The 22732-nt window shown below is 42.9% G+C and overlaps 1 pseudogene; it reads left to right on the top strand.

Annotated features, from left to right (window-relative positions):
* The first annotated feature begins 19165 nt into the window (after window positions 1–19165).
* Window positions 19166–22732, top strand: part of LOC134568416 (zinc finger protein 850-like) — a 153746-nt pseudogene continuing 150179 nt past the window's right edge.

The following is a 22732-nucleotide window of genomic DNA, read 5'->3' as shown; positions in this document are numbered from 1 at the left end:
ACTCAGCAGTCTGTGTGTGTATGGACTCAGCAGTCTGTATGTCTGTGTGTGTGTGTGTGTGTGTTGGATTCAGCAGTCTGTGTGTAAGTGTAAAAATCAGCCTGTGTGCATTCAGCAACGTGTGTGTGTATTCAGAAGTTTCTCGGTGTTCGTATTTGTGTACTGTGTGTATGTACTCAGCAGTCTATCAATAATTAACATTTTTATTCCTGTGAGTTGTTGTGTAGGAAGAGCCCCAGTGCACTGCTTTGCCCGGGGGCCCTTAACACTGTTAAGATGGTGCTGCTTGTGTGTGTCAGTGAGCTTCTATTTATTGAGCATGTGTGTGTCCCTGAACTTCTTTGTAGTGAGCCTTGTGTTTATACAAGTGAGTTTGTCTGTATTAAGCCTGTGTGCGAGTCAGAGAGTTTTTTGTCTGTCAGTGAGCCTATTTGTGCATGTCAGTGAGCTTGTGTGCTCACCATACATTTTTTTTCCAGGGCTGCTTTCCAGTTTGGCTTTGGGCTTTACCGCTGAATCATCTGTGTGAGCTGCCGCACACTTTAGCCCTGTTACACGCATCTGGGAGCTGCTGTTGACAGGTACTTGTAGTCTAGAGATTGGGACATGGGGTATATGCTCAGCTATCTGTATAATACTATAGTGCTGTTCTCTGTATAATACAGGTCTGTGTCTGTATAATATCCTGGGACAATCAGTGTTCCCTGTATAGTGCTGCTTTCTGTCTTGGGATATTATACACAAACAGATCTGTATTTACAGAGAGCAGCACTATACAGGGAGCACTGACTGTCCCAGGATATTATACACACAGCCATGTATTATACAGAGAGCAACACTATACAGGGAGCACTGACTGTCCCAGGATATTATACACACAGCCATGTATTATACAGAAAGCAGCACTGTACAGGGAGCGCTGAATGTCCCAATTTCTCAAATGTTGGCAACAATGGCACTATATCAAGGGAAATGTTTGTTTTTTTTAATAATCCCTGGTGGAAAATAATGAATCCTCCACCAGGGATTATTAAAAAAAAAAAAAAAAAAAAACATTGTGTCGGGGGCGGGGCTTAACATGCGGCAGGGGCGGGGTCAAACTGCGGCGAGGGCGGGATTAAATGTGCCCCTCTACTTTTGTCCCTGGCCCACCATGTGCCCCCCCTAAAAATGAATCCTAGAGACGCCACTGGTTATGGTGTGGATCAGCTATTTGCTACTGGCCCTGCTACACACCTTCTCCAAAGGACTTTCCTATGTTTGCCCTGAGATTTTCATTACTTGGGGTTGGCTGATCTTGGCCTCTAGCATACTGCATGAGCTAAAGAATTTCCCTGATTAGAGCCGACGTCATCTCCTTTAATTGCATATGAATTTATGCAATTAGTGTTTTTGGTTTTCTTTTCTTTTTACCTTTTCTTTGAGAATAGCAGCCACGAAACAACTTGCAAAGTCTATCTTATGACATTTCTTGCTATACCTATGGAGTTTCTCCTTGCAAAAAGTTTTTGCTGGAATGTGTTTACAAGTGTGTTTTTCTCACTTACCTGCGCCTATCACCATCACCATTGAACAATGCAAATACCCAAGTATATATCTTCCAATGCAACTTTGACACTGTTATACCCACTCTATGTGCACAATATGTAATGCATTTGATATATTTTACTTCAAAATGTATGCCCCTTTTTCCTCTCTGTACCCCTCTACAAGATCTGCTAAAATATTAATACAATTATATTGAAAAAAAAAACATTACAATTTTATTTATTATTTTTTAGAAATTGTGTTTATTCGAAAATCGTTTACCTAAAGCAGACTTTGAGAAGAAGCTGTCAAACTCTATTCGGTAAGCTGAATAACTTTTATTATATTTGTGTCTGTGCAAAGCACTCTTTCATATGTGTGTATGATTGTCTTGGTGTATAGATACATATTACTGGTCGGTGACAAAAGACCAAAGTTATTCAATAAGACTTGATCTATACCAGCAATAGCTAGTCGGAAGTGGTGTGCTGAAACAGACGAGTAGGTAGGCCTGAAAAATAAGGGCAAAAATGACTAATACGGCCTAATCTCAGAACAAAATAATTAGCAAAGTCCACCCCCTATTATTAGGCCTTACTTGTACCTTAATTGATTCAGCAACTGTTGCAAAGCGCAGAAATCTTCCCAGGTTGAGTCTAGACTACATGTAGCAGTTAAGCAGAACGGACTTTATTGCAGCTGTGTAGAGGTATTTATACCAGAAGAGGTTTATTAGCATACAGTAGTGTAATTAACAGTACAACACTTTCCCATAACTCCTTGCATTTCTTGCTGATATTAACCCTCCGCCCCATCAAAACCAATACTCTGTACTCTGTTTTGTTCATGTCACTCTTATTCACAAAGTCTTTGTTTTCTGTTAAACTAACGTGCCCATATAATTTAAACAACCTGAAATATACATAATTTATGAACATAAAGAATGTCCCTTGTAAAATTCCCACCCAAGCAAGAGGAATCCCTGCCCTGCAACCCTGGGTTGCAAAAAACATCTAATCAGAAAAGAGATGTCCTGTGATATAATTTGGGTCGATAGTATTAATCTATTAATGTTACACGTTTGGCTATATTATTGGCGCATGTTTAGTTTCAGGGTACCCCGTGGGTCAGGATCGGTTGGTTTTTCGGCTTCTATGGGGAATTAGATGGTATCTGTGGCGGAACCAGCCCCACCACTTGTGCCTGGAGAGGTCTGCTTGCCAGCCTCTTGCCCTGCGACTATGGCCCTGGTATGTATTGCCCTTCTAGGAACTGATTTGGGCATGTTGTATTGTATTATGCTGCTACTGGCCCTTTAAGAACCATCTAGGGACATACTGTGGAGTTACTGGGTGGCCATCATTTCATGTATCAGAGGCACATGGTGAGAACAATGGATGGCGGCCATTTTAACTCACAGACACTGTTGTGACTTTTCTACACGGTGCCATCTCGCTGGTATTTGGTGCACAAAGACATTGCGCAGTAGTTTTAAACTATAGAACAGGGGACACATTATACAGTAATTATTTTTCTGCTCAAATTTATGGAACTGTTTTGGGCATGAAAATGTGCTTGCGGTCGGTCACAAAGGACTTCTGACTAACTTTTTAATTACTGGAGGGATTTGTATGATTTTTGAGAGTGAATGGGAGTGTATGTACTGTATATTACTTGTTTATTGGCTGTTCCACAAAACTCTGTGGGCGGCACTGTATGTGTAAAACCTGCATAAAAGAAAGCCCTTTGGTGCTGATTAAAGGAGAACTACTTGACCCTCTAACTCGCAGTCTTGACTTGTGTTTGTAGGGGACAGCTATAATCACTTCAGGAATTGCTATGCTCTTCATACTCCCTTAACTACTGAGCTCTTGTAAGAGCTCTTGTTCCTGATCCTGCTTCGCTCTACAGAAGGAAGAGGTTCACCTACTGGAACCTGGAGCCTTGTCCAGGTTGGATAACAGACGGCGAGATCCCAGCCCAGCAGCGGCAGTCCGTAGTGTCTGCAGTGCTTATAGTCTGCAGTGCTTATAGTGTCTACAGTGCTGATGGTCCTTTGGTGAGCGCTAGGAGCATCCTTTCTACGGTCCAACTTCCAGCCAGCCTGGAGGTAACCGTAACAGTGTCAGAGCAAATTTTCCCTTCGGGAATTTGTGGGAGGAGTTATGACCCTATTAAACTCCTTACCCCCCTACGTACCTTTGTGGTGCAAGCTGTTTGCTTCTCCATAGCAACCAGCACTTCCATTCCGTTGTTCCCGCCAAAATATCTAGTCTCCAGCAAGCAGTCTGTCGCCAGCAGCTCTCCTGCCTCCGACCTCCATGCCTGCTCACCGGCTCCTATCCGACATCTCTACCTGCTACCCGGCTTCCAGTCACGAGACCAGCACGTCCACGTAAGCTTAGCATGGGAAATAGTGTTCAGCTATTTCCCATGTTCAGGCCTAAAAAAGCGAGGATAGGCTCTCTTTATTGTACTTACCCGTTCGTGCACCCTCTCTGTTAATGTACTTCTGCGTTCATGTGGCTACTAGTAAAGGTTTCTTTGGTTGTGGAATATGTTTGGTGTGCAGGAACACTGGAAGCAAAAAAAGACATATAGGGAAATTCAAAAGTACTAAAGAAAATGAAGAGTTCAACATAAACAATAAGAAATTTGAAAGAGACTCTGACCTTATGATTGGATAATAACACATCCTGTGACCCCAAAGGGAGGATCCAAATTAACTTTAGAACACTTATAAAGTGGAAGATTCCTGAGGCTACTTCACAGCTACTGAGGAAGCTCATACAAGAGTGAAACGCGTTTAGCTGGAGTTTGGACTTTTATACTTGGACTTTCTATCATTTAGCTTATATGCTTTTGAGAAGTCTAAATATTGTTTTTATTATTATTTTTTATCTCTACAATAAATCGTTATTTTTTTATATTAGTCCATATAGTCCTTTCTAGCCTCCAGGAACACTATGTGGGGAATGCTATCCCAATAAATTAGCACATTGCCAGCAAACCTCAGAGCCAGGAATTCAAGGCTCTGTCTAAGGTGAGCATAATCATTACTATCTCACTATTTTGTATACACTATCTGTACAATACCATCTATGAGGTTCTCTCTCTCTGCTTGTTCCATATCTTCGGGAGAACATCGTTTGGGATAAAGCAGTGTGTTGCTGCCTCAAGAGCAAAAAGGAGTCACTTACGGAATCAATAGCTTATAGGCTCCAACCCACGTGAGTGGTTTCAACCAATTGCTACTATTATTCATTTTTTTATTTTTGTAAACCATCTGCACTATATTCTCTCTTTTTGTTGTTTTACTTTGTATGTACATTTGGACACATTGTATCACTATGTTGGAGGGGTGAGTATACCCCCTCATTATTTATATTAATATTCATTATAGCGCTCCACTCGCTGGTATATTGTTTATACCTTTTTATTCTTGTGTTCTTTAGAATTGGGGTTACAGTTGCATGTTTGAAGGGCGATTGAAATATACCAGAGGAGAGAGAGAGATTGAGAATTTTAGTGAGAGGTGGAGAAAGAGAAGATGATCTAGGTTAACATTGACATCCTGGAATACTATCTGCATTCACACCCAGCTAGGAATCTGATAGATTTTCTGGTGACTGGTTTCTCACAGGGGTTTTACACGGGCCTTATAGCTATCCCACAGGTACACTTGTACGCCCTAACCTATTATCTGAAACATAGAATGTGACGGCAGATAAGAACCATTTGGCCCATCTAGTCTTCCCAATTTTCTAAATACTTTCATTAGTCCCTGGCCTTATCTTATAGTTAGGATGCATCCATTGACCCACTTATGGTGGACCACCTTCTGTCCACAGCAATCACACACTGGTTTCACGATCGGCCCTTTCCTGTCTTCACCTTTCTCGTCTTGGTGTACTAATCCCATCAGGGTAGCCATTCACAAATACTCCCCCAAAAAAAAAGCTTGATCATAGACCTCTTCCGCACCACACTCTTCCTCCATTCCCAGCATCAACTCCCTTATTCCCGCTGAGTTTTCACTGCACTGCCATGCAAGCTATTATTTGAGCAGGTAGTAAGGCTTGGTTGAGCAAGACAAACATATCCAACGCCTTTAAACTGCTACCTTTTCACCCTTCACTATGGCATTTGCACGGTGTTAAATAGAGGAATAAGTATTTTTTCGCTACCCGGCTAACGTTTGGCTCTAGAAGCAGCAATAAGTTATTTGACATCTTTGCAGAAACCCTCTGATGGCTACTCCTAAATATAATCAGGTGTCCATCAGTCATCCACTATCTGGATGATTCTTTATCGGTTGAACCAGGTTCGCAAACACCTAACAGTGTGCACACCACCACAACCCCTTTTACACGACACTCGGGATCCCTCTGTCACCAGACAAACTCTTGGTCCCTCTACCAGGCTCGTTTGTTTTCTCGGGCATAGTTTTGGACACCACCACCTTCCAAGCCAGCCTACCACCAGACGAACTGTCCCACATTAGAAACGAAATTGTCCTGTTCCTGCGGAGTGTTGTGTGCACTAGGAGGGGACTTCAGTCCTTATTTGGGTCCCTCAACTTTGCAATGTGTATCATTCAACAGGGTAGGTCTTTTGTCTCTAGGCTACTTAATTTGTTCCACATGGTGCCCGACTCCTGCCCATTCATTCTGGCGAAGCCAGGGCAGATTTACACATGTGGAGTAGATTTTTGGCTGAATGGAATGGGATCTCTTCATTCATTCCCACACTTTCAGAGCACTCTCCTTCAATTCACACAGGGTTCACAGCCATTTTCGGCAACCACTGGTTTAGGCATGTCTGGCCCACTCAGACAGATGCCTTGCCGGCCTTAGAGGGTGTAATGGAGCTCCGTGTACTCCGACCGAGTACCCTCCGTTGATGGATGCTCCTAGCGCTTACAGAGGACTCCAAGCACTGCAGACGACACCACAACCACCGCAGACTCCACAACCGCCGTAGCTTAACTGGAGCCGCGCCGTCTTCCTTCCATCCTGGATCGGCTTCTGTCCTCCAGGACCGTGTGGGGAAGACCTCTCCTCCAGGAGAGCGTATCCGGAACAAGCTCTTAAAAGAGCTAAGTGATTAAAGCTCAGGGGAATATGCAGAGCATAGCAATCCCCAGTGTGATACAGCAATTCCCTCCAATAACGAGACGAGGCTACGTTTTGAAGGGTCAAGAAGAACTGAGGTCTGGAACACCGAGCCGGCTTTTTATTACAAAAAGGTACACACAGGACACTCCCAGGGGGAGGTTGAAATTAACCAATCACATACATGGTACCACCCCCACGTCTCCTCCCCTCAGATAAACATATAACATAATTAAAGCATACAGTAAAAATACAGTTTTCACACATACACTGTAACTTTAAAACTATACATTCAATCTCCATAAATTACATATTCAGACTCAGCATACATCAAACATAAACACTTCCAAAAATCAGGCAAATCCCTCCAGCGGATCAAAAGTTAGCTGGAGGTCCCTTTATGACCGACCGCAAGCACAATTTCCTGCCCAAAACAGTTCCATAGATTTGGGCTGTGCGGCCGGTCAATTTCATGCCGAAAAAACGACTAAGTCCCATTTCGAACGGGACTTAGTCTCTGGAGCTGAAAAACGAAGTGTAGGAGAAGGTAAGGGTCAGCGGTGTTCGGTAAAATGTGTAGCCGATTTCAGTTCCACAGAATCTTTAGCATACACCGCTGACCGCGTTCGACTGAACAAAGATGGCCGCCGCCACGTGCAATTAACCTGCAGTAACCTCACAGCCTGGGAGGTAAATTGCCTGCACACTTTAACTTCTGGGTGGTCCGCCTGTGTGGTACTTGGTTCAGTAAGCCCTATTTACTGAACCAAGTGGGGGAAAGCCAGGGGCAAGTTATTTTACAGGTCTGGGGACATAGTCTTAAAGGGGTATTGTTCAGCAAAGTCACAATATGTCCCCAGACGGTTCTTAAAGGGCCATACACACCCAATAAAAGTTCATAAGTTTTCAGGGGCACAATCTTCCAGGGGCCATAGTCATGAGGAAGGAGGCTGGCAAATAGGCTTCTCCACAATCCAGGGAAGCAGGGCAATTTTCCATTTAAAGGGCCAGTTACAAATAGCGATTTGTAACAGAGGGACTTCTACTTTGTTTGAGATTTACCACAACGTGGCGGCCACTCACATACAGGGTCATCTTTGATCTTTACCGGCAAGGCAGTTAAATGCAGCTCTGACGACTCCGCAGCCTGCGACATCATTAACAAAGGGCGTCATCCTCGCTAACCATTATGAGGCTGATTCACAGGCTGACTTGGCTGGCAGCAACCTCTCAGTTCTTTCTAGTCTGCATTTACATTCCCTTTTTCCACAACACAGCCGCTGACGCTCTTTCACGCTCTCAAGGTCTTCTTCCAGGCACTCCCTACGGCCCACTACCTACCATCCAGGATACCACCATTCCTAGAGCTAATCTTGGACTAAGCACACAATTATACCACGCACAGGTACTCGCGCTCCACACAGTTTCACCCAACTACTCTATCACTCATGCCAGGGCATTGTATATTGTAACTATTTCACAAGCAGAGTTTTGCTTGAAACAAGTCTTTACAGTATGATAATTTTTGCCTTTTCCTCTAACCTACACCTTAAAGTTTCACGATTCCAGAAATCTTTACCTTTACCAGAGTACTTTACCAGGTCCTCACAACCTGCCCTAAACACGCACCTTTCTTAAACGTCCTACCTTGACACTCCACTATTACGTCTCCAAGGGCACCCACTCACTATCGGTATTAATTCATTATTTTCATGACAAACCCTACCATTTAGGTTCAGCTACAACATGGCTTTCTTCTCTGGTCACTCTTTTTCACATAAGCGCTGCATCAGCAGCTTCAAGCTCTTACACCCCAGTCTACAACGCTAAGTGACAGGGTCACTGGTAATCCTCATTTCAGTTACGTACATACCTCAACCAAAGAGAAAGCTCCATTCAAGCTTTCTGTATCCACACAGTATAAACTTGCATAAAGTGTGTTTTCTTCGAATCCTCTTTTGCCCGCTTTTATTACAGGGCTACTCCCTTCCTATGACCTGGTCGTAGAACAAATCGGTCGGTAAGTGAGGAGTTAAGGGATTCCCTGCTCTGGTGCATTTGTCTATGTTCGGGTAAACTTCCACAAACATAGAGTACACACCAGAGCAGGTCTATGTTCGGGAAAATGTCTAATACGGCAGGTGTTTGTGCTCTAGTGCGTTCGTCTATGTTCGGGGAAATTTCCCCAACCTAGATTTGAGGGATTCCCTGCTCTGGTGCACTCGTCTATGTTCGGGGAAGTTTTCCCGAACATATACATAGACACCAGAGCAGGGAATCCCCATGACGACTTGCACTAATGCCTGGTCGTAAGTGCGAGCCATGGTAAAACAGGTAGGTCGCTAAATGAGGACCACCTGTATATGTAGAATATATTTATTTTCTTATTTTGTTAGCAGCCTGGGGGACTGCCTGAGAGCTCAGACAGTCCCCCTGTTGGCAGCTCCTAGAGTCCTATTGCGGTGATGTGATCCTGGTGATCACATGGCCATGGAGGGCCTGGGTGGTTGGAGCTGCTGTAGGGGGACTGCTGGGGTCTCTGGCAGTCCTCTCCGACCGTGATCGATGCAGATCGTCGGTCCAGGGTGCCTGTGGCGGACGTCCTTAATGACCGTTTTTTGTTGGACGTACCTAGTTTGTCCTCGGTCGTTAAGGGGAAATTATACATAGATAAATATATATAATTTAATTCTAAGTGTATTTTGATTTAAATATATATATATCAAAATACAGTGAGAATAAAATGACATTTATATACATCATTTTTTTTGTAAACTATTTTTTTATTTTTTTGCAGTGCAAAGACATGGTACAAAGAGACTTGAGGTGCCTCAAAAGCAGTCCACAGGCGTTTCTTCTCGCTTAACATGCGGGACATAAAAGTAACATGCACATTTTTATATTATAATCATGTTAGGTCAGTTATATAGTAGAGAACAATATACAACTTCCACCTAGTCACCAGTGGAAAATAAAATTAAATTTAACTTCACTTTTGGATACTTGCTTCTCTTAAGTTACCTCCCAAGTTGGTAACCATATACAAGATATTATAGAAGTCAAATAGACCAGGGATCCAGCTTGTATCACTAAAATATAAACATAAAATACAACATAGTGTAATATTGTTATAGCCTTAAAAACTCGCTTAACGCTTCAAAGTTGCACTCACAAATTGATGGTATGTATAAAGCCTAAGCTTATTTGTACACTTGTTCAGATTTGTTGGCAGTGTATTTGATTGCATATATTTTATTGCACATATTTGAGTTTTTGGTCCCTCAGGAAGTTTCCCAAGGGGAACGAAACGCGTAGGACCGTTTTTATTATTAATTAAATGTTATGCCAATAAATTCATTTTTACATCCAACCATTGGGAGTGTGTGGACTTCCTGACTTCGGAATTGGCGTGATTACCAACAACAGGATAAACCCCCCTGACCTTAGGGGAGGTACCCTGAAGGCCTTACACACTTTACACATACCATCAATTTGTGAGTGCAGCCTTGAAGCGCTAAGTGAGTTTTTAAGGCTATAACAATATTATAGAATTACACTATGTTGTATTTTATGTTTATATTTTAGTAATACAAGCTGGATCCCTGGTCTATTTGTATTCTATAATATTGTAGACAACGGTATGTTAGTGTCAGGGTGGTAGTCCGGTGCCCGGGACCCAGACACAGTGTCCAGGTGGCGGCGCATGGACCGGGACCCAATATGCCTGATGTTAAGTGGGAGTCTTCAGCGTGGAGGTGGATTAGCAGGGTCTGGTGCAGGGTAACCGCACGCCCCCTGGTGTTGAGCACCAGCGTTTGTGCAGCCACAACCAGAACCCTGATTCAGCTTCTGCGGATCCAAGGAACTAGGAAATAAGCAGACCTCCCAGGAGCTGAATAGGGAGGCTCTGCAGCAAGGGTGTATCCAGTACTAGAAACAAGACAAAGCTAGAACAGGCACCAAACATGAAAACAAGACATAACTAGTAGAACCCAGAACCAGAGAAGGATAGGAAGCTAAACCCAGAACATGACACAATACATAAGGGAACATTAACTAAACATGAGCATGGACTGGACAGGACTGAACATGGACAGGTATATACAAACTAAGACACGACAAGATAACATAGGCAAAACAAGAGGAGAAATAACTAAGTACTACATATGGAAATCATGGGGGTTTAGTCACACTATATGATCATACATTGCATAAGCCTGCCAACAACGCCAATGTACCCCATATCTGGCAGGTCCTACACTGCCTAATGTATGCTAAAACAACCACAGATTAAGAACACATATATAGCACTTACCTGCAAGAAAGGACAGAAGCTTTGAGCCGCTGCCTGCAGGAACTCTAACACATAATGAAAGCTGGAAACATAAGGGTGTGGCAAATAAAACAAACATTTAAAGGAAACCTGGAGACTGGGAAATCCAGGGACGAACTATAGGAATGAACCCAGAAATCCCAGCATAAAGAAAACCAGACACAGAATAGAAAACCAAAAACCAAGAAATATTAAACAAGAATAGCAAAAGGAGTACTGGATACCAGAAGCCATTACCAGAATGATCCGCAGCCAGGAACGGAACGTGACAGTTAGCAGGTTAGTTAGACATTTTTGATCATCATAGAGTAACATTCAAACTGAGTAATACAGACTAGGTCTAGCTTTTATATAAGAGTGGATTACGCATGGTTAGTTTAAGCTTTTCACAAGAGATATATATACTAATATTAGGAAGAGTGACGGTTTGCCCATAGCTACTGTACATCATTAGCATTACTAAAGCATTACTGAGGTAGCGTTTGTGACAGGGCGGTCGGTCGGTCAACAAATCAGTATGTTGGTTATTGCAGGCTAGTGTGGTTAGGTTACTGAAGTGTTGAGTGTTTAGACACATGTGGAACTGCTGTTCCCTAAGGGAATTTAAGCAGGCTGAAATCTTGTAGCTGGCGTCTGCGAAGGCTATGTCGCTGGGACCCGCACACCCGGCAACAATAGCAGGATAATATGAGGGCTGGTGGATGCATTAGTTGGTTTGTCAGGGCCGGGTGTCTGGGTATAGCTAGCGATCTGGTAGTGTCCCTGGTTCTGCATCCCTTGCTGTCACAGGTGCCTCATCCCAGGATCCTATTTGGCCTTGTACTGCAGAGAACTCAAGAAGATTTTCCCAAGTGAGTAGCTCATTTAGCAGACATTAGGCAGTTAGAGTAGGACCTGCGGAATATGGTGTACATTGACGTTGTGGCAGGCTTATGCAATGTATGATCATATAATGTAACTATATCCCCATTGTTTTTTGCCTAGAAGAGGTGTTTTTAATAAAACTTTCAAAATCGGCACCAAAGTAGCTGTTTAGTAGATAGGAAATGCGCTGGTTTCTCATTTTTTTTCTGTTCCTGCCGAAGTTGTGGAAGTTCTTGCCACCTGTACCCGGATTATATAAAAATCCCTCCGCTAGAATGGTTGGGCCAAATATTTGCTCAGATTAGGTTTCAATAAAAAATGGCATCAGATAAGGCACCCCACTGTCGCCATTATTATATGTATTATCTATAGAGCCATTAGCAGAAATTATTAGAAATAACCAGAGAATAAAAGGTTTTATGGTGAGAGATAGCAAATTAAAAATCTGCATGTACGCAGATGATATTCTGCTTACAATAACCGAACCAAAAAAATCTTTAGACTATTTGATGGGAGAGTTTAAGGACTATAGTCAAGTAGCAAACTATAAGTTAAATAACGATAAAACAGCCTTGATGACCATTGGGCTAGATAAACATACAAGAGAGGAGATTAGTAGTAAATACGGTTTCGTATGGGCGGGAAGAAGGTTCCGTTATTTGGGAATTTGGATTACCAAAAATACAGATAGATTGATGGAAGACAATTTTCTAACTCTTTTGAAAATAACAAATCAATTACTTAAGGCTTGGAGATTTATAGAGATTACATGGTGGGTGTCAGGGTTCTCACCTGTGAGACAGACGGCCAGACGTGGTCGCTCCTGGAATTCCCAACAGGGGACTTGAACCGGGGAACTTATCTATCCTAGTCCTGCTTTCTGCCTCTGAGCCACAGCAGCTTTACCAGAGACTACTGATTCCGGTCTTGTTCATCCTGGCATGGCTACTACACCGGGGGCTGCACCTTGACTTGTCTGTGTCTCACCTGACTCTGATCGATCATCAGCAGGGTATTTAAACCCAGCCTCGCCCTGTGCTCAGCGTCAAGTCTTTGATCTAGTGTTCCTGTGTCGTACCAGTGTTCCAGTTTATCTGCTTCGTATTTTTGACCTCGGCTTCTGACTACGTTTATTCTGACCTCTGGCATCCCTTGACTTCGGCTACTCCTCGTTGTTCCTGACCTCTGGCATCCTTTGACCTCGGCTATCCCTCGACTATCCTGCTGGTTCTGTCCTTGCCTGTCCTGCGTATTTGGTACTGCATCCTGCACAGCCCCCGTGCACAGACCCACAGGCCGGGTGAATTCTTACCTGACCACCTTGGCCTGTGGCTATCTGCAAGGGTGAGCAAAATATCTGCGCTACAGACTCCCAACTCAGGTAAGACCCTGACAAAAGACTTGACCAATATGGAGTCCGCAGAAATGTGCTCACCCTCACTCCAGCAAGTGTCCAGCCTGGCCCAAACTGTTTCGGAGTTGCAGCAAGAAATTTTTTCTCTTAAAGGCGCAGTACATCCAGCTCCGGAACCCTTTGTCATCATGCCCGACAGATTTGATGGTAACTACACGTCCTTTCAGTCATTCAGGATGGATTGCGAGGTATTGTTTTCCTTAAAGCCTCGAACTTACGCCACGGATTTCATCAGGGTCAGAGCGGCTATCAACCTGTTGTCTGGACGCATCAAAGTTTGGTCTTACCAAATGTTGCAGAGGAAGAGTCCTGTCCTTGTCAGCTGGGAATCCTTTATTATTGCTATGGACTCACAGTGCAGGACCACTAAGCCCAAGCCAGCTCCACCTACTAAAAAATCGCGGAGTCTACGTAACCAAGGAACCGAGTACTATCACCACACCCCAGTGATGTCCTCTTATGATCCAGTTCCAAGGAAAACTCCAGAGGTATCCTGTGTTCCACTTGACCCTGAGGAACCTATGCAAATTGGACTTGCCCACTGCAAAGTCACACCTAGGGAGAGGGACCGAAGGAGAAGCCATGGTCTGTGTTTCTACTGTGGAGAAAGTGGGCACTTCATCACGCTTTGTCCTGTTCGCCCTCCTAGACCTCCAGCTCTCCGGCTGGGTAATAATATCCTTCGTCCAGTGTACACCGCATATCAGCCTAAAGAGCTACAAGGGAGCCGTTATTCCTGCCCAGGCATGGCTTCCATGGAAAATACTACACCTCCTGCTCCAGAGTCGTCTGCATCTACTACCAAAGCTACTTCCTGTAGTACCACCACTACTTCCTGTCCACTTGAAAAGGACTTACCTATGGATTGTGTCATTGCTTCTAATGGCACTACGGTCTGTAAAAAAGACCTAGAAGTGTTCGAAAAGGCACTGCTAGCTACGAGCACTGTTCCTGCCGAAGTTGTGGAAGTTCTTGCCACCTGTACCCGGAACCTAAAAAACCTGGACAGATCGTCAGCCGTACCAGAAGCTGGTACTGGGAAATCCCGAGCTAATAAGGGATTCCATTCTGAGGACTTTCACTATGGGGACTCAATGGATTCTGATAGTGACTCTGGAGATGCGGATTATTTCAATGGAGAACCTACTTACGCCCAGAGGTCGTTTTTAAAGGGGGGGGTACTGTCAGGGTTCTCACCTGTGAGACAGACGGCCAGACGTGGTCGCTCCTGGAATTCCCAACAGGGGACTTGAACCGGGGAACTTATCTATCCTAGTCCTTCTTTCTGCCTCTGAGCCACAGCAGCTTTACCAGAGACTACTGATTCCGGTCTTGTTCATCCTGGCATGGCTACTACACCGGGGGCTGCACCTTGACTTGTCTGTGTCTCACCTGACTCTGATCGATCATCAGCAGGGTATTTAAACCCAGCCTCGCCCTGTGCTCAGCGTCAAGTCTTTGATCTAGTGTTCCTGTGTCGTACCAGTGTTCCAGTTTATCTGCTTCGTATTTTTGACCTCGGCTTCTGACTACATTTATTCTGACCTCTGGCATCCCTTGACTTCGGCTACTCCTCGTTGTTCCTGACCTCTGGCATCCTTTGACCTCGGCTATCCCTCGACTATCCTGCTGGTTCTGTCCTTGCCTGTCCTGCGTATTTGGTACTGCATCCTGCACAGCCCCCGTGCACAGACCCACAGGCCGGGTGAATTCTTACCTGACCACCTTGGCCTGTGGCTATCTGCAAGGGTGAGCAAAATATCTGCGCTACAGACTCCCAACTCAGGTAAGACCCTGACAGTGGGGACGTGTTAATGTTCTCAACTCCTATATTATACTCAAATGGAACTATCTATTCCAAATGATACCTCTGATAAGACCAGATAGTTGGTTAACGATAATTCAAAATAATATTGAAACCTTTATTAGTAATGGAAAAAAAATTTAATAAATAGAACAATTTTATCTCTAAAACCAACAGATGGAGGCGTACATTTTCCAAACATAAGATATATGTATTGGGCAAATATAATATCACATATTTATAGAACCCAGTTACAAAGCGTTGCAGAAAGGGGGTTGGCATAAAATTGAAATGGAGGATCTAGAATTGAAGAACCCTTATTTGGAATACTAAAAAAATGGAAACAATGGGAGTCGGTATTAAAAATAACAAAATATGGGATCAAGAGCTCTGGGTATGGGAAGAGATGAAAAGAAAAATAGGGATCAAAAATGCAATTTTAGACTCTCTAAAGCTAGTTGTAAAATAAGCTAATATTAATGATATATCACTTTCCAGATGGAGAGAGCGGGGTATTCATAAGGTGTTCCAAATATTATATCAAGATAATCTGTTACCATTTGAGTCTTTAGTTCAACAATTCCAATTACCCAATTCTAACATCTTTTCATATCTTAGTCAAATATTTTTTACAAAATCTAATTCTAGCTACTAAAAATGCCTCAAAGTTATTAAAATACATCTTTACAAATGAGGTAATAACTGTGGTTTTAGCAAAAGCGGTAGAATTTATAAGAACTATAAATCACTCAGACAGTCTCCCCCAAAAGAAAGTATGGGAAAAAGAATTGAACTGTTCTAAATCAAACTATCTTTTTTATGTATCTGGGTAAGACGTCCATTTGATAAAAAAGGAACATTGTATGAAAAACAATATCTTCCATTCCTAATAACTTGTACACCGTTTATTAAATTTTTATACTAAAATCCTATAATATTTGAAAATGCCCATAGCAACAGTTAGTAAGGAACCTCAATGCAATGTGCCACATACCAACTGATGAAGCCAGATTTGTGGTGAAACACATCTTGGATGCTTTTAATATGGATGTTAATATTATTTTATGGTGTTTAATAAAGGTGGACTTGCTTTGAGTACATTTGACTTTGCCAATCTTTTCCTTCATTGACCTGGAGATGTATAAGGGGCAATGTACTTCCCACCACAGTGCACTGCAGACCTGGAGCCGGTCCCATAGGCTCCTGATAAGGTGAACAGTTTTGTTGCATGTTTTGTACTTATAACTTAAGGTAAAGCACTATATTCATTGTCTCTTGTTTGGATGTCCTGACAGCATCTGTTACATAGTTACATAGCTGAAAAGAGACTTGTGTCCATCAAGTTCAGCCTTCCTCACATATGTTTTTGCTGTTGACCCAAAAGAAAGCAAAAACCTAGTCTGTAGCACTTCCAATTTTGCAACAAATTAGGAAAAAAATCCTTCTTGACCCCAAAATAGCAGTCAGATGTCTCCTTGGATCAAGCAGCTATTACCCCACTAATTAGAAATTATATCTTTGTATGTTATGTTTTTGCAAGTATTTATCAATTTTCAGTTAAACATCTGTGTGGACTCTGATAAAACCACCTCTTCAGGCAGAGAATTCCACATCCTTATTACTCTTACTGTAAAAAAAAACAAAAAACTTTTCTTTGCCTTAAATGAAATCTCCTTTCTTCCAGCCTAAATGCATGACTTTGTGTCCTATATTTAGCCCTGTTTATGAATAGATTTCCAGATAATGGTTTGTACTGGCCCGAATATATTTGTATAATTTATCATATCCCCTCTCAGGCGCCGTTTTTTCCAAACTAAAGAGATTAAAATTTTTGAACCTTTCTTAGTAACTGTTACAAAATACATTTTTGTTACTGTTTCTTTAAGTGACAAATTGCCCTGGTTCCCTTGGTTATGGAGAAGCTTAATTGCCAGCTGTGACAAAGTGCCCTTTGCCACTTGTGCCTAGAGAGGACTAATTATATCCTGGTCTTCATTAACTAACAGACCCATCTGGGTACCTACACTTCAATTTTTTTTTTTTTTTTTTTTGGTTGATGTACTTGAAAAACTTTTTAGGGTTGGTTTTGCATTCTTTGGCTATCAATTTCTAATTTTCTAGTTTAGCCACTTTAATTGCCTTTTTGCAAGCATTATTGGCTTCCTTATATCTTATGTAGGATGCCTCTGATTTGTCCAATTTTAAATGCCCTTTTCTTATTTTTAATCTCTTGTTTTACTTTTCTACTAAACCACATTAGTTTCAATTTGTTTCTTTTATATGTATTACCCAATGGTACATACTGAGAAATGTACCTTTCTAATATTAGTTTGAATAGTTTCGGTGACGAGACCAATCTCGCCACATTGCATTGGAGGAGCCTGGTTGCCCGCCTGCTGCCTTTGGACTATGGACCAGACTTTAAAAGACTTATTTGCCCTGCAGAAAGGCTTATTCGTGCCTTTTCTGCCGGGGTGTTCGGTAGATTTTATCTACCGAACAAACTAACGATTGCACGACCACCTGGGAGCTGGAGTGTGCCGCCAATTGACCACCCTCAAGCTGCGGTTAACCACAGCTTAATTGACGAAGGCAGGGTGGTCTTTGTTCGTCGACCGAACACGTGGCGGCGGCCATTTTACAAGTCCCGTACGGCCAGCTGTGTTCGGCACTTAAACTATGGAACTATAAACGGACACTTATTTACACGAACACCGCTGAGCCGTCCGTCTCCTGGTTCCTATTCGTGGGGATGTAGCCGAACAGCCGTTCATTCGGTATTTTGTTTCATGTGAATTTGTGGTAACCCAGATAGCTCTGCCATGGAGCCTATTCGTGTGATTAAAGACTTTGGCTCCATGGCGATTAAACTGTATCCGTGGGGTCTGAGTGCCATTCACCTAATAATGTGCACTCAGACCTGAGCTATCTGGGGATGTGTAACATGTCTATGTTTAATGTATAAAAAGTAACTTTATATATTTTAAAGCATAATACTGTATTTGGGTCCCCACGTGTGTAATGGAGTTTTGCCTTTGTCCTGGGAGATAATTGAATTACTTCTCCAATTATCTCCAAGGCAGAAGGGAGGAAACCAGGATGCATTGTGGGGATGTTTTGCTTCTGAGAGTCTGTAATGTGATACATGTCTGTCTGTGTTACAGTCTTCCATTTGGTCCCCTAGGGGAGTGTCCACCAGGTGGGAGACCTGCATAAATACAGGAGCAGGTAGCCCTCAATAAACAGACCACTGCTTGACCCTCAACACGGAGCCTTGTCTCGTTCTTGAGGGGGGATTCACTGTATGCTGATAGGGACTGACTGCCAGGAGTGTAAGCCGCTTGGGATCTTTTCCTGTTCGTCTGCTAGCAGCTATTCGTGAGGTTCCAGTTTGGGAGTTTGGAGTGCTACCTTATTCCCTTGTATGCAGTTCGGGAGTTTGGTGCATTCACTTATATCCAATTCGTGAGTTTTGGTGATTTTACAGTAGCTGTGCCTGTCTGTGAAAAGGGGATTATCGCCTTAACGGATTTTAACCCCTTGTCTGCTGAAACGGTCTGTTACAGTTTCCATTTATCCTCAGTGTTTTTTTCACTAAGGAGTTTATGCCAGTTGATATGTTGTAGAGCTGCCCTAATCTTATTGAAATTAGCTTTTTTTTTTATTCTACGTTTTAATATACCCCACGTGTTTTTGCTTTTTTGAGGTTTATTTAAAAAAATACTATATTGTGAATATTAATGAGAAGGGTTAGTAGAAGGGTTGTACACTGCCATAAGAGTATAAAGTCGTGTTTGGAGCCAACTTTAGGGCTCTACACATGCGAGTTTGAAATTGTACATCTGCACATAGTTTACAAATCTGGTTTAATAGAGTTGCACTATTGTGTTTATTCTATTTTTGTTTTTGTTTTTTGAGAGAACATTGCAATTTTCTTTAACTCCCAGTATGTTTCTTTCAGGTGTATTTGTCAGGAGAGGTGATAAGAACATAAATACTAGAAGCAAGGCTATGAAGAAAACTTTTAATAACAGAACCAAGGAGTCTAACTCTGAAAAATCAAGAATTTTCTCAGATCTCTCTATATGTTCTCAAAGGAGACGGTGAACATGAACCCCAAACCTTTCTCATGTTCTGAATGTGGAAAATGTTTTGTCAATAAAGCAAATCTTGTCAGTCATCAGAGAACTCACACAGGAGAGAAACCATTGTCATGTTCTGAATGTGGAAAATGTTTTGGGCAGCAATCAACTCTTGTCATTCATCAGAGAACTCACACAGGAGAGAAACCATTCTCATGTTCTGAATGTGGAAAATGTTTTGCCAATAAAGGAGATATTGTCCGTCATCAGAGAACTCACACAGGAGAGAAACCATTCTCATGTTCTGAATGTGGAAAATGTTTTGCCAATAAAGCAAATCTTGTCAGTCATCAGAGAACTCACACAGGAGAGAAACCATTCTCATGTTCTGAATGTGGAAAAGGTTTTGCGCAGCAATCAACTCTTGTCATTCATCAGAGAATTCACACAGGAGAGAAACCATTCTCTTGTTCTGAATGTGGAAAAGGTTTTGGGAGAAATTCAAAACTTGTCAGTCATCAGAGAACTCACACAGGAGAGAAACCATTCTCATGTTCTGAATGTGGAAAATGTTTTGCCAATAAAGGAGATCTTGTCAGTCATCAGAGAACTCACACAGGAGAGAAACCATTCTCATGTTCTGAATGTGGAAAAAGATTTTTTTGCAACGCAGCACTTGTCAGTCATCAGAGAACTCACACAGGAGAGAAACCATTCTCATGTTCTGAATGTGGAAAATGTTTTGGGCAGCAATCAACTCTTGTCATTCATCAGAGAACTCACACAGGAGAGAAACCATTCCCATGTTCTGAATGTGGAAAAGGTTTTGCGCAGCAATCAACTCTTGTCATTCATCAGAGAACTCACACAGGAGAGAAACCATTCTCTTGTTCTGAATGTGGAAAAGGTTTTGGGCGAAATTCAAAACTTGTCAGTCATCAGAGAACTCACACAGGAGAAAAACCATTATCTTGTTCTGAATGTTGAAAAGGTTTTTGTAAGAAAGCAAATCTTGTCTGTCAGAGAACTCACACAGGAGAGAAACCATTCTCATGTTCTGAATGTGGAAAAAGATTTTTCAGCAACGCAGAACTTGTCCGTCATCATAGAACTCACACAGGAGAGAAACTATTCTCTTGTTCTGAATGTGGAAAAGGTTTTGGGCGAAATTCAAAACTTGTCAGTCATCAGGGAACTCACACAGGAGAGAAACCATTATCTTGTTCTGAATGTTGAAAAGGTTTTTGTAAGAAAGCAAATCTTGTCTGTCATCAGAGAACTCACACAGGAGAGAAACCATTCTCTTGTTCTGTGTAACGGACCGTTTCAGCATAAAAGGGAATAAAATACGTTTAGGCGATAATCCCCTTTTTGAGAGACAGGCACAGCTACTGCAGAACACCAAACTCCCGAACTGGATACAAGATAACACTCCGAACTGGAACAGCTGAACAAGAAAAGCATACAATCCGCTTACACTCCTGGCAGTCAGCTTACAATCCAATTCCCCCCAAGAATGAGACAACACTTCATTTTGAGGGTTAAACAGGAACTGAGGACTGGCTCATCCAGCCTGGCTTTTATTTCCAACTCACACATACAGGCCACACCCAGGGGGAGGCATAAAAGAACCAATGACATAGATGTTACCTCCCACACATCCTCTCCCCTTAGTGTGACACATAATCCCATTATGCATACAGTTTACAATATACTTTTACACAACTTTCCTAACTCTAAAACCATACATCACATTCACATAAAAATACATATCCACAATCAATCCATTCAAGGGAACAACATATTAAAAAAATGGCATGGATCAGACCAAGGGTTCAAAAGTTAGTTGTAACGGATCACCTGGCACCCCGACCGGGCACCTCCGTTATTGGATGCTCCTAGTGCTTCCTGAGGACTCCAAGCACTCTGGCAGACACCATAATCACCGAATCCGAGAAACCTTTAAATTCTCCCAAGCGTATGAATGCTGTAGACCATTGAATAGGAACCATACGAATAGGCTTGTACTCCTAGCAGTCAACTGGAACAGCATACAATGAATCCTTCCCCCAATAATGAGACGACACATCACTTTGAGGGTAAAACAGGAACTCTGGACTGGCTCATCCAGCCTGGCTTTTATTACACTAATCCACATACAGGCCACACCCAGGGGGAGGCATAAAATAACCAATCACATACATGGTTCAGCCCACACATCCCCTCCCCTCAGATAACATTAAACTCAATTATCCGGTACCCTTTTTCAGCCAAGTTCTGGATGTACCCCAAAACCCGGGGTACAACCCAAAACCTTTAAATCCAGCATCGCTGGATAGCCCTTATTCAGGGGGACAACATATCCAAAATTCAAGTAATTCGGATGAATGGTTCGTGAGATATGGGGTTCCAAAGATTTGACCGACCGCATGGGTAAAGTATCCGAAAACCGTTCCATGCATTTTGGCCCTGCGGTCGGTCACAAACAAGGGAATGAAAACAGGCGAATTGCCTGTGTTATAGAGCCTGGAGAGGGTTTGAATGAATTCCCTTGTTTATGGGGCTCTTTCTACCGAACGGCGGGTCATTCGGTAGTTTCCATACGAATTTCTGGAAGTATGGAGGTCTCAGCGGTGTTTGCCTAGTCAAGTGTCCGATTTTAGTTCCAGACACTCGACGGCAAAACACCGCTGTTCGGTAGTTTAAGATGGCCGCCGCCACGTGTTTGTTTCCCGAATGGTGGCCACCCAGAGGACAAAGAATACATTACACTGATTGCCAATTACCCGTTTGCAACATTGTTGCAAACGGTAATTGGAGGCACACTCATTCCTGGGTGGTCTGGTTGTTCGGTAGTTTCACTCAATATACTGAATGGAGTGATTCTACCGAACAATCAGATGAATGTTGCATATAAATCACCCAGGATACACTTAACACATCTATAAATGCATATATAATATTACAGGCAGTACACTCGAATATGCTTCTCAGTCTTAAAGGGACAGTAGTCCCAATATGTCCATAGATGCTGTTAAAAGGGCCAGTAGCAGCAATATACAGTACAATATGCCCCAAATAACCCAGGGGCCATAGTCAGTAGGTAGGAGGCTAGCAAACAGGCTTCTCCAGGGCCCAGTGGCGAGGTTGGTTTCGCCACATTTCTCCCCTTTTCCAAACAGACTAACAGGGTACCTGACCTCTTGCCGGTCAGTGCCCTTGTTAGTCCAGCAGCCCACCCACAAAACAGAAACAGCAGTACAGCCCACCCACAATAAATGGTTACTACACCTGAGTAATGGAAAAACTTGTCCAGGTCCAGGTGCCTCACCCCGGCTGTGTGGGGGACTGGTAGGCTGTTTTGGTGGGTTGCTGAGTGGGCAGAGACCAGCGGTACTCTGCCCTGGTGCCAGCACTACTACAGGAGTAGTCTGGTTGGAGCCTGGTTGCTGGAGACCGACTGTCTCCCCTTTAGCTGCGCAGCTCTGCTGCTGGAGACCGACTGTCTCCCCTTGAGTTACACCGCTCTGCTGCTGGAGACCGACTGTCTCCCCTTTGGCTAAACAGCCCTGTTGTGGGGGGGCAGGACCGACC

This window comes from Pelobates fuscus, chromosome 7 (genome assembly GCF_036172605.1).
Source record: "Pelobates fuscus isolate aPelFus1 chromosome 7, aPelFus1.pri, whole genome shotgun sequence".
Lineage (NCBI taxonomy): Eukaryota > Metazoa > Chordata > Amphibia > Anura > Pelobatidae > Pelobates > Pelobates fuscus.
Note: the sequence above shows the minus strand (reverse complement) of the source record. Positions and strands in the feature narration are given on the sequence as shown.